We start from the raw sequence: 13,258 nt of genomic DNA on the forward strand, positions 1-13,258 counted from the left end.
ATAACACTCAAAGAACCATTTGCATGATTAAAGTGTTCTTTGCATCTTCAGATTGAAGGAGAAAGTGTTGTATACGGTTCTATACAGCACCAAAAAGTGTTCTTCTGTTGTATACAAGATTGACATCCTATCCATAAGAAGAAACTTTTTTGCTATACTTTCAAAAAGGTTCTATACAGAACCATGGACAACACATTCTCCATCAACGATCTTTGTTAAGAGTGTCTTACTGCATATCGCTGCTGTCGGGAGAAAACCTCGTATCTCCACAATGGTAACTTTACAGAAGAAGGAAAAAACCTACTTTACTTTTAATGTAAGTCAATGGAACCAGACCTTTTTCCAAGTCATTTTGGGCCGTTTCTTTTAGTCCATTCATCATGAAATTTACACACAATGTAAAGAGTAACAGGCATTTTCAAATTCGGCCAAAAACTGAAAAACGACAAAAATGGAGATACAAGGTTTTCTTCCGACAGCAACGATATGTAGGCTTTGTTAAAGTCTGACATAGAAAATTAGCTCATTTGTATTAAAAACATTTTGCGCTGATCAAACTGGGTTGGCTTGCAAACTAAAAATACGGCCGCACGCAACGTAGAATTATCAGCTATTTTCTTTTCCATTTCATTTTGTACAGCATTTTACATTAAAAAGCCAGACTACACTTTGTTTACCTTTTAGTGACTCCTTTTTTTAATACAGGGCATCAAACAATGCCATTCCATGCTAATATGATTTTTACAAAAAAATTGCCATTGTTTTTCATTACAAGGGCTCAACTGCACACTAGACAGACCAGAGGAATTTGGGGGCGGGGTTTACCCTTGTTTGTGCCACGTGTTAGCCAATGGGGTCGTCTGTTAACTGATGTAACAGAAAAGCAGTTAGCATTCTCCTCCAAGCGTGTTGAGCTCCAGTGATGCTGGCAGGGGAGATTCACGTGTTGGAGGAGGCCCATGCTACCCTTCACCCTCCCAGCCTGGTGGGATTTTGTGTGATAGGAGGAGGCCTGCCTAGCTAAACTGGGGAGAATCCTGGATAAAAATCCAAAATATCACTATGCAGCAAAATATGAATATATATATGTGTGTGTCTGAGCTCTACCTACTGTACAAGAGAACAGGAGATTCACAAATATGCATTATTACCATGCAAACCACCAAGTAAACACTGCACAGTCATGGACAAGGTCAATTTTATCAATAGTTTTTTTCCTTTATGTGATTATAACCACCCTACACAGCATAAATGCATTGCGTGGTTCATCCACAACACCTTCATATAACGTCATGACCGACTGGGCTGAATGATTCGGGGAAAATATCTAACTGTGATCAATATTGTGACTGTGATTCGAACTGCAGTTATTTTATTGGATTTAAAGGCCTGTTTATTTGCCAAGAAGATGCACAAATCCACTTTTCTGGCTCAAACTGTGCACCACGCTGCCAGGTAGTCATGATTGTGGTCAACAGCGTTTGCTTTTGGTTGCTTCTGATTGGTCTAACTCTGTAATTACAGTACATTTCACCACTTAAAACTTTGTAGACAGTGCTGTTGAGAATATAGATGAAGTTTCAAAATAGCAGCTGTTGCAATTTGAAAATTACACTCCTTTAAACTGTAGATTTTAATATAAAAACAACTAATATACTATAATTTTCAGTTTTAGCTGCTGCTTTTTAAAAATGACAGTCCTTAAATTGCACATTTAATATAAAAGCAACTAATAGACTGTCATTTTCAAACTGCAGCTGCTGTTCTTTTAAAATGACAATCCTTCAAAATGTGCATTTAATTTAAAATGATTAATCAGTCTTACAAAAACCAATGATAAATATAAACACAGTTGTCAGGGTGGTGCACTTCATTCTGGAGCCATTAATATACATCAATATACATTCATCACTCTGACTGTAAACTCCCAGCGGCGCCATCGTCTTTAAAGTGTCAATGTGAGAAAGCAAACAGTCATTAATCTGACGCATCAGTTAATGTACGGCACTCGCGTATGAATAAGTCATGAGCTGGAGGTGCTAGAGGGAGATTTCTGCCACTGAACATCACAAACTCTGCCTTAAACAGCTCTGCATTTAGTAAAATCTCCTGTATTAAACTAACTCCACCCAAAAAACCCAAAATGTGGTACAGAGGCCCATCCCTGATACCACTGTACGATACCGCGGTACGGTCATATGCAAAGATTTGAGCGCCCCCAGTCAAATGACATGCTTTGTTGATTTTCTAAGTGTAAATAAGTTACACATCCTCCACTGAGAACATACTTCTGCACATGTCAATACACAATGACTGTTTGGTTACTTAACAGATTGAAAAAAATACATATATTATCAATATCAATAAATTATCAATATTTTTTTTCCCTGAGTGACCATGACTGTCCTACACAGCATAAATGCATTGCGTGGTTCATCCACAACACCTTCATATAACGTCATGACCGACTGGGCTGAACAATTCGGGGAAAATATCTAACTGTGATCAATATTGTGACTGTGATTCGAACTGCAGTTATTTTATTGGATTTAAAGGCCTGTTTATTTGCCAAGAAGATGCACAAATCCACTTTTCTGGCTCAAACTGTGCACCACGCTGCCAGGTAGTCATGACTGTGATGTCACAAACAGAGCACATGGATGTCTGGTTGCTTCTGATTGGTCTAACATGTAATTACAGCAAATTTCATCACTTAAAACTTCAGCCTGTGCAAAATTAAGTACGGCACATTTCACCACTTAAAACTTTGTAGACAGTGCTGTTGAGAATATAGGTGAAATTCCGAATAGCAGCTGTTGTAATATAAAAATTACACTCCTTTAAACTGTAGATTTGATATGAAAACAACTAATATACTGAAATTTCCAATTTTAGCTGCTGCTTTTTTTTAAATCACAGTCCTTTAAATTGCACATTTAATATAATGCCACATTTAATATGTTTTGTGTTTTTTCCAACATGTTAAGCAAATAAACAGCATGACAGAACAGGTGATGAGAGCAACAGGGCCTGCTTTTCATCCCACATTTGAATATTGTTTTTTTATGAGTGTATAAAAGAAGCACAAGGCTGTTTTATACTGCAGCAGGGGGTTTCTGAGCGAGCACATTCACAACAGGGTTCAGATCACTAAGGGCTTTTACTGACTTGTTTCATCAGAGTAGCAATAAAAGGTGACTGTAGTGTGAAGTAAATGCTTATTCGTGTATTTTATTTTATTTTTAAAAAGAGGCCTTTACATACCAAAATATGACATATTAAAAATATATTAAATACAAAATAGCCTCTTTTTTAATACCCAAAGCTCAGTGAGGTGTAGAATTAAGTGAACATATTTAATACACTAGCATATTTCAAGGAAATTTGAAATAAAATTAACATTATTTCCTCTTTGTTCTGATTTAGGCCTATTTTGTGCATCCCAATACAAACAATGTAACAACAGCATTTAGAAATGATGTAAAAAGCAATTAATAAGGCAGAAAAAGGCTGCTTATTTGCTTTGGCATTAAAGGGTTAAATGAATAAATGAACATGCCACCCAAAAACATCTAAAATATGACATGGAGACATTCAAAATTCCCAACGAGGTCCAAAAGATAATATAAAAGCGCATGTCTCACTCCGCTGCAGGACCGTTAGGCCTAGCATGTTACAACAATCAGAAAGCATGACAGACGCAGTGATGAGGGCCGCAGGCCGGAGCGAAAGCAGATATTTCCTAAACATCTACGTCCCACATCGCAGCAGTAGATCACTCTGACCGCTGCTTCTCTCGTCCTGCCGGGTTTGCGGCCTCCCGAGCGCACTTCTCCGCGAAAGAGTGTTCACTGTTCATTTTGTCACGCCTTGGTCAGCTGTTCAAGAACTAAACACGCCATTTTATGACCATAAAACCCACAGAGTGGGTCACTCAGGTCCAGCAGGAGGCCTTTTTTTATCTCACGACATGAACGATGGCTGCCAAGATAATGCACAGCCACGAGCACAAGGGGCCGACACATTATACAGTCCACCAGGACCAGCGTCTACGACTGAGGTCCAGCTAAATGGACGGGCTGAATGAATTAGCAAGGGCCACATCCATTACGAGGAGCCAGCGTTGGACCCGGGTGATCAGTAAATGCCTCCCACACGAGGTGGTGGACAGAAACAGGTCAGACAGCATCTGTCTTCTGGGTGGGTGGGTGTGAGGTGAGGAGCCTGAGGGCGGCAGAAAGCTATTCATTAGAGTGCAATCAGTCACTCGGGCTGCCAGCAGAGAGACAAAGAGAGATACACCACAATACATGCGAGTTATAGAGCAAAATCAAATTGGAGGCCAAGATTTACAACGTGTCTTAAGCAGAAATGAAACAAAGCCTCTATATGATACACTTGCTTGCCACAAAGTACTACTGGAGTTAGTCAGGCGATCAGAGAAGCACATCATGGTTTCCTATTGACCGTGCTGCTCTAATTTGCCACCAGCTATCATATATTACTGAACGATGAGTGTGAGCTTCAGACTAAACCTTGTGGATGCTTATTAGACTCTCTTTAACTGCTTAAAAAAGGCTTATGACATGCTAAGGCTTATTACTCAGTAAGTAAAGGGACTAGTTTTTAGTTACTGAAGTGTGTAGTAAGTAGGCCCTGGCCATTTAAGGGGTTAAAGGGCATGTGTCATGGAAAAATGAATCATCTTCACTTTCTGTCGAGATAAGAGAGTTTGATCTAGTATGTAAGCATAAAATGCAGCCTATGTGAAAGTGAAGATGTTGAAATATTTAACATTTTGAAACTGTTTTGAAAGTTACATGCAAACTGACCTGTAAAAACAGTGTTTTTGAGGTCACACCAACCTTCATGAACACACTTACATATGTCTGCCTAACTGGTACACAGCAGTTTAGCCCCGCCTACTCACCCTGAGGTTATAAGGAGTGTTTGGGCATCCACTGTTTCTGGAATGAGGGCAGCCAATCAGAACTAAGCTCATTTACATATGTCAGTCTTAAAGGTGCAACCTGTTTAATTCTAAGGCATCAAGAGAGGTTGAAAAATGGTCATGTAGAAATGAACCAAAACTTTTTTTTGGTAAATAAACTCACAAACTTTATAAAGTGGAAGGAAAATAAAATGAAACACAGCAAAAATGTGGAATATGGGTTCTTTAAGTTCTGTTTAAAAAAACAAATCTTCAGCTATGAGCACCAACAGGCTCAGACAAATCAGCTCCTGCTTACTGTCCCACCAGGAGGAGAAAACTGCCTTAATTCTGTTTGTCTTCCTTGTTTTTTTGTTTTTGTTTTTGTTTTTTTTTTCCTCTCTCTGTCTTTTTTTCAAGGTTCAAACGGACCATTGGTTGAGACGGGGTTAAAAATATAGCACCTTCGAATGGTAAACAAAACAGGCTCAAACAGGAAGTGGGAGGCTAATATCTGTCTACCAGCTAAGAACAGCTTAAACAGACAAAATATGAATTTGAAAAAAATAAATAATTGCACTGCTTGTGCCCCTTCCAGGCTTAAGGCTCATAGCTTGACCCCAAGTGACCAAAAGGTCATAGAGTGTCCATGCTGAACCCAAAAAAAAAACAGCTTTTAGCATTGTTTGTTTTGTTTTTGTTCAAACAAAGCAGCATATTAAGCAGAAGCTATTGACAACAGAATGAAATTCTGATGTAGACAAATTGGAACAGTATAAAAAAGTCACATTAATATTTTAATGTGTTTTGTAAAATGAACAGCAGCACTGTCTGAACAGCATACTTAATCAAATGCATATAAAGCATATCTAATTATATATGTTTATATTACAAGGCATTTCAAATCATACATCTGAAGCAAGCACATTAGATTCAGAACCAAAAATCATGCCATACAAATTTATGTTCACAAGCAGATAAATAAATAGTTCTAATTACTGCAGCTGTTTATGAAATTGGAACAGAAAAAAAGCCAAAAGTAGCACAGAGCTGACATACCAGGCTCAGATCCATCGGCGCTAAAATCAACTACCAACAACATTCGACCATTTTAAATAAACCTTATCAAACCACTTTAACATCCCTGAGGCTGCTGGAAATTTCTTTCACTAATTTATCTCTCTGCCCACACTGGGGCTCAGCTTTATCAGAGCCGGGCTGACATCAGAGACATATATCTCACAAATATGTCACTGCTCCAAAATAATTTCAGCAAAAAAAAAAGAGAGAAAGAAAAAAAAACTGAGTCATACAAGACAATTTTTACAAATGTGTTTAATGCTCAAAAAAGTGATGTGGCCTGAAAAAAACACAAAACAGGGCTCAGCGTGTGTGCGTGTCTCACTTTGATGGGCATTTGTCGTAGCTGAAAAGGTTAAAGATTTTTCCTATGAAACTGAGTGGGTTGTGAGAGAACATGTTTGAGAGTCAAATTTCCCCTGAGTGTCTGTAATATCATCTAAACCATCAGTTTCAAAATGACTCCAGGATTTATTTATATAAAAACAACTACAGGACACATACATTTACCAACAAATCGCCCAGCATTAAGTCTGAAATTGTCCTTTCAGCTGCTCATGTGGGATCCTCCAGAACAGGCTCGCTTATTTAGTTATAATAGTTTCAGCAACTTCACATTAATGCTTTTAATAAGCCAGTCTCTGAGAGCCCAACCAGGTGGACCTCCTTTATTTATGTGTTGGGGGTCCGATCTGACGGCGCCGTCCGATAGGCACAATTTGGAGGGTGTGTTTTTGTCCGGCTCAGTTGTTGCTGCTGTTTTAGTTTTTTTGCTCCAAATTAAATTTGACTTTAAATCTGAAATCTGTGACCAAAACAGAAATAGAAAGTTATCATGTGTTGATATGAAAATCAGACAAGGCTTGAGAGATCACACACACAAACACACACACACAAAAAAGGAGAGAAAAAAGAAAAGAAAAGCCATCGCGTACGCACACGCAGTCCTTTTTTATCTGAATTAGTCACTTGCAGCGAGAGAGAGAGAGAGAGACGTGTGTTTGATGGCTCCGTGGTTAGGCACAGAGAGAAGCAGGCAAAGGGCTGTGGCCAGCCTGTCGATTCCTCTCCTCTTTCCTCCCTCGCTCGCTCAGAGAGAGAGAACGCGAGCGCAGGCCAGACGAGAAAACACGGGGAGCTTTTTTACAACTGCAATTAAGCCTTAAGTAGAAAAGCAGGCATGGCAGTGCTGCCATCCCCACCAGCCTGCTGATCTGACTGTGCATCCTCTCTGACATGTTGCAGCAAAGGAGCTCAAAAAAGCATAAACACACCAACAAACTCACTCTTCTAATTCTATTCTGCCTGGGATCTATAAGTACCATTGTTTTTCATACTTATTTTATTGTTTTGTGTGATTTTGCTCATGAATCTGTGAATAATCTGCTCAGAAAGTCTTCCACAGACACTCTCTCCTGCCTTCACAGCAACAAAAACATGATTAATTATTGAGTCTGCAATTAAATATTACTTTTCTCAGCGTGCGCCGGCGTTAAGGCACAATATGAGCGACTTAGACACTGGTGAAATTCGACGTTCTGTTTTTGACTGGCTGCTGATAACAAGTTACACCTACACACACGAGTCGCGCTGGCAATTAATACTGAAACTTTCACAGACAACAAAGATCAAACCTTAACGCCTGCCATCTAATCTTACTCACGGCTCTATAAACGGTACAATTTAATCAGACATTTTTTTATTAATGACCATCGAATTAGGCAGCAGGGCTTGGGGAGAAAAAGCAAGCACAAGTAGCTCAGATATAATGCAGGGAAAGTGCATGAGCTCAGCAGAGCGTGACCACCAAATTGTGCCTGTGTCGAAGTTTAGAAATTATATCATATGTGGGGATGAGACAGGCTGCAGATTTCAGCATGCAAATCATTTTTTTAATTTTTAACTTAGAGCTGCAATATGTAGCATTGGGCTTAGTTTCAATTCTGGCTGTTCAATTAAAGCTCTGAACTGGACAAAATAGAGTAAAAACAAAGCAAAACATAAACAAATAAAAAAAAAAACAATTCCACAAAAGTTCACTTTATATTTTATGTGCAAGTTCTATTTCTTTTTCTCTCTCTCTCTTCTTTTTTTTTTTCACTGTGTTTTTGTTACTGCCGTTAACCTCCTACTGTTGTCTGAGCAGCAAGCAGCACACACGACCACAGGTGGGAGTACTGACACACTCAGAGAGAGAGATACAAAACACACACGCACACACACACACACACACACACACACACACTATTATATATATAAATATGTATATATATGTATATATATGTGTGAGAGAGTGTGTGCACACATACAATAATAGGCATGAGGCTCTTCTCACAAATATGATACATGAAAGATGAGTTTCTCCTGTTTTTTAAAGCACTAAAATGCCTCATGAATCTCCCTCAGGTCAAATCTAAAGCATATTTTGTGGAGTATCTTGTTGAGTAGTTTGAACATTTTCATCACTGTGCTGTACAGATGATGGGTGATGACGCTGATCTTAAGGCAACAGACTTCTTCTCAATTGCATCGGAAAACAAACGCCCACCTCGTGGCTTTTGTGAGTCGACTGATGTGAGGTCAGGACGGTCCAAACGAAATGTGAAAAAATAAAGAGACTGATGAGCCGCGGGTGAATGTGTAATAGCTGCGCGAGTCGAGTCCCCGCGGAGCTCTGAGTCAGACACTTGTGAGTCGCTCGGGTAGCTTCGCTCAGTCAAATGATGCTCACCATTTCATCAATACAAGCATTTGTGATGTGCACAGCGCTGGATTACACAGCATTCTGAACAGACTTTCTCCACTGAAGGGAAGACGCAGTCCAGCACCAGGCTTAATCTCCCTTATCACACAACAGAATGCAGTTATTGATGCAACTGTGAGACTGTTATTAGTGGCATTATTGGCCCAGATGCTGCCCTGTCTGGGAAGAAAACCCATGTGCACCTGGTTTCAACCACAACAACAAAAACATCAACAACAACAGCAGCAGCAAAACTGTGCCCAAGCTAAAATACAGCATCACAAATCAGACAATATTCCCACCAGGCCTGTCACAATTGCTGTATAATCGCCTGTTTGAGCTGACAGTTGTTTTCCATGGTTAGATTTCACAATGTTTATGTCAGTATACAGAGTGTGAACTGGGTATGTGAACTTTATCAGTTGTGAATGAATGTAAACACGTAAAACATTTACACGGACAACGAAAGCAACTTCTGGATTTCGCTACAGCATAGCAGCCTTTAGAGGGCAGCAGCGAGCACTGTTTGTTTACTTGAGCTCGATCCATCCTAACACAGCAGCTAATCAGCCAATCAGGACGCTTAATAGCCGCAAACAACGAACAAAAATGAAAGACAAATGATGTAAGAATTTATATACATATCAGTTATACATATGGAAATTAATCATCAGCTGAAATGTCATGATTCTACCAGGCCCAATCCTCAAAACAAATCTCTGCGAAAATGAACACGGAATCATCATAAATGAGCCAAATTTCATACAGGGGTAGAAAGTCTTCTGATGGCTTGAGCTGATAAAATTAGTATCGGTGTAATATGATAGAACAGAAACAGAGAAGTGTGCAGCCTGCTGCAGGGGGGGTTCCAAGAATGTTTGTCTTAACACAAAGACGATGAACTTAAAGATAAACCAAATTACGCCCGAAAAACAAAACTGAGAAGGTTGTGGTTTTCAGAAAAAAAAGAAAGAAAAAAAGGTCATGCATATTATTCAGGGCCCTGTAATATTTTGTGAGGGATTCGATATTTCGGGCTGACATTTACACATCCTATGCTTCTGGGCTGGCATCTCGGCATTCAAAAATCAGCCCACACTCACTCCCTCTCTCTCTCTCTGTCTGTCTCTCTCTGTCTGTCTCTCTCTCTCTCTCTCCTCACTTCCTCACACAGGTTGCTCATCCTTTTCGCATTGCTCATCCTGAAACAGATGAAATTCTTCACTCTTTGTGTTATTATGACTGTTCGTATTTCGTCAGTGAGCCGCCGCTCGAAATCGAGCACGTTTGAAAACACTGCAGCCGCCACACGTGTCGGTGGAGGAATCAGCTCAAAGAAAAGAGGTGACACACCTGTTTGTTGGAGTTTGGCGTCTACGGTTCAGCAGCAGAAGCCCAGCAGCCGGCCGAGAGCAAGACAAGAAAAGGTTAAAGGTCACGGCTCTTGAATAGGCCCCGCTGCTCCAATGGGTCTCCACCATGAAATTGAACAAACAGGCCTGCAAGACAGAAAAACCTCATTAAAAAAAAAAAAAGTTTGTAAACGTTTTGTTGACTTTCTGAGTGTAAATAAGTGAAAACATCCTCTACATTTAATGCACAATTATGGTTTATCTGCTGAATTTAACATATTAGGAAAAAGATAATACATAAATGTGGCCTGTGCAAAAGTTATGGCACTTACTATATATATTTATATTTTACTTACACATATTTTTATACATATATAATTTATGACACATTCATATATGTATATATGTATATGTATATGTATAAAACAATACATGTTTTAATTGTGCAGTACAAATTGCAGAACAAAAAGTTCCCTGTACAGGATGTGCTTGACTGGGGGTGTTCAAAGTTTTGTATATTTTGCAATACATTTGTATATTTGGGACAAAACAACTCGTTCATGACTTATTACAGCTAAAGTGGTTTGTTTTTTTTCTTTTGTTATGCACAAAACAATATGCTGCACACAATAGTAGCATGTATTTATTTCACCACTACCAATGCAAGATGAAAATTTTTCATGAATGAGAAAAAAGTTCAAACAAAATGTATATTTTACTTCATCAAGAAGTTCATTTTCAATCAAATATGATAATATAATATAATAAAACCTCACTTTTAATCACTAATCACAGCAGGTTTTGGATCAAAACTGAACTCAAATTGTTTATATCACAAACATTTAAGAAAAGGTTAATAAATATTAGCTATTTTAAAAATAAAAGTGTATAAACTGTCCTGATAAAGTCAAAATAACCTTCAACAGTGCATCCACTGCTGAGTAGTGAACAGAACACGAGGGTTAAACTGGTGACCCACTTTTCTAGCCAGTGTTCAAACGTATTAAAACAGTCTACAATTTGTCATCTTCTTAACTTACATCACAATATGCTTTTCTGAGTTATACTGTAGGTATAATTAAGATTTATGGAGCTCTGAACAAATGTATGCATTAAAAAAGTGGTTTAGATTAATTACAAAGAGATGTAAACAACAACAACAGCCAGTATAGACAGACTACAGACTGTATAAAATGCACAGTAATAAGGAGCAAACTGTACTTCAGCCCACTGGGCCATTTTCAATTGTGATTAATTTGAATAGACTGTTTTACAAACTGTTAGATTTTTTTTAGCCACATATCATTTTCTAAAGCTGAATAAGGAATAAAACAATTGAAATGATAGGATTTTAATGTGTTAAACTGTTTTGTTTTACAATTCCAACTTATTAGCAAAATAAATATAATTAGTGTTGGGAAATATAACGATATTTATCTTTATGGTGGTAAATTAAATCATTTATGGTCAGTATTTAAAGGCCAAGTTCATGGATCATTACAAAGAGAGCACAACAGGACAGTTTAACTGGACTCACAGTGTGAAACGCTGAATAGAAAACACTGCATTGACAGTTTTTGATTGTATTTTTTAATGTGGTTCTAACATTATGTATAGTGTAGTATGGTGATATTACGTTTTTGCCACATCGCCCACCTCTGATCGCGACCATACTGAGAAAATAACCAAGTATTTCCAAATCGCCCACCTTAACTTTGCAGCAGAGTATTTAAGAAAACAACCGATGACTGATACCAGCAAAGTAGGCGTAAAACATTAACAGGCAGTCTGATTCTGCAGCGAGCCAAGCTACTAAGCGGTACTTTTTTGGGTGCAAATGCTGTGACTTCTAATTTTTTACAGATTTAACTCCAGTTTGGCTCCATGCTTTTTGTTTTATTTTTATATTTGGAAAGGTTAAGCTATGAAAAGGTGCAAATGTACACTTTTCACCTTAGAAAGTGAATGCAGTGCATTTGAAACACACATTTGGACCTGCAGGAGCTTTGAGTGTCCATTCCCATTGTGCTTTGTCTGTCACTGCATCCTTTTCTCTACTCACATGTTAAACGTATATAGTCTGAACATGTGCCTGCTGTGTTAAATCACCCACACGTCACTGATGTCGCAATCTATGACTACAAATGCACTCAAACTGCCTTTTTTTTTTCTTCATAAGAACTGGATTGGTGTTTCCGTGTCACAACTTAAATAGGGCCCCTTGCTCAATTTCCTCACTCAAAGCAGAACAACCGTGCCGGCCTCTTTCAAATACCCACGGCGTGGAAGTCCACTAGAGTTTCACTATGGCTCAGCTCTGCACCGACGCACGCCGCCCTCTTTTTTAGCTGAGCCTCAGCTTACAGCGTCCTTATCTACTGATATCTGCATTAAGGTCGGAGGGAAGAAGCTGCTGTCAGACAAAGCCTGAGTGATATCACAGAGAGCAGCCTGAAACACCACCAACACAGCAAGCACTCCACAATAACAACCACCATACATTAGATTATTACAGGCCTAAACAATTATGATGCCACAAACGGATCAAATACACTGAGGATTATATTTAAAGTGAGAAAGACACCCACAGATTTAAACTGCCACATGAATACTGCAATCTGAGCCACGAGTGCTTACTTTCCTGTCTGCACTGGAAATGTTCTGTACATTAACATTTACAGTCTCATCAACTGCGTGACAAAAGAAAAAGAGATGATAATTAACTCAGGATGTTGCAGAAATATGGTGAAATCTCACCAGGTGTCAAAGATAATACCTGCCTTCCTGAACTCAGCTCGGTAGGTTTTGGCTTTTATTTCAAATGCAAATAATATCAGAGCAGTTAGAGCCTTTTGTTGACACTGAGTCTTATAGAACATTGTGTTCCACTCTGCTGTTATGAATCTCTGGCTGAGGTAAATCATTGGAAATGTTGGAAAGAGTTTTTGCCATCAGATATTGTCCTTGCATAAAAATAAAGCAAACATAAATACTGGCATTTTGAAAAAGAAATACAGAGAACAAAAAAATTTTTAATTTTTAATATGTTACCCAAAATAGTCTACCAATAATCCAGGATTGGTGTCACTCAACAACATTCATTTTTACTTTTAGTGGTACTGATAACTAACAAACAGTTATTTGAAATTTGTA

Source organism: Colossoma macropomum, unplaced genomic scaffold (genome assembly GCF_904425465.1).
Source record: "Colossoma macropomum unplaced genomic scaffold, Colossoma_macropomum, whole genome shotgun sequence".
NCBI classification, from domain to species: domain Eukaryota; kingdom Metazoa; phylum Chordata; class Actinopteri; order Characiformes; family Serrasalmidae; genus Colossoma; species Colossoma macropomum.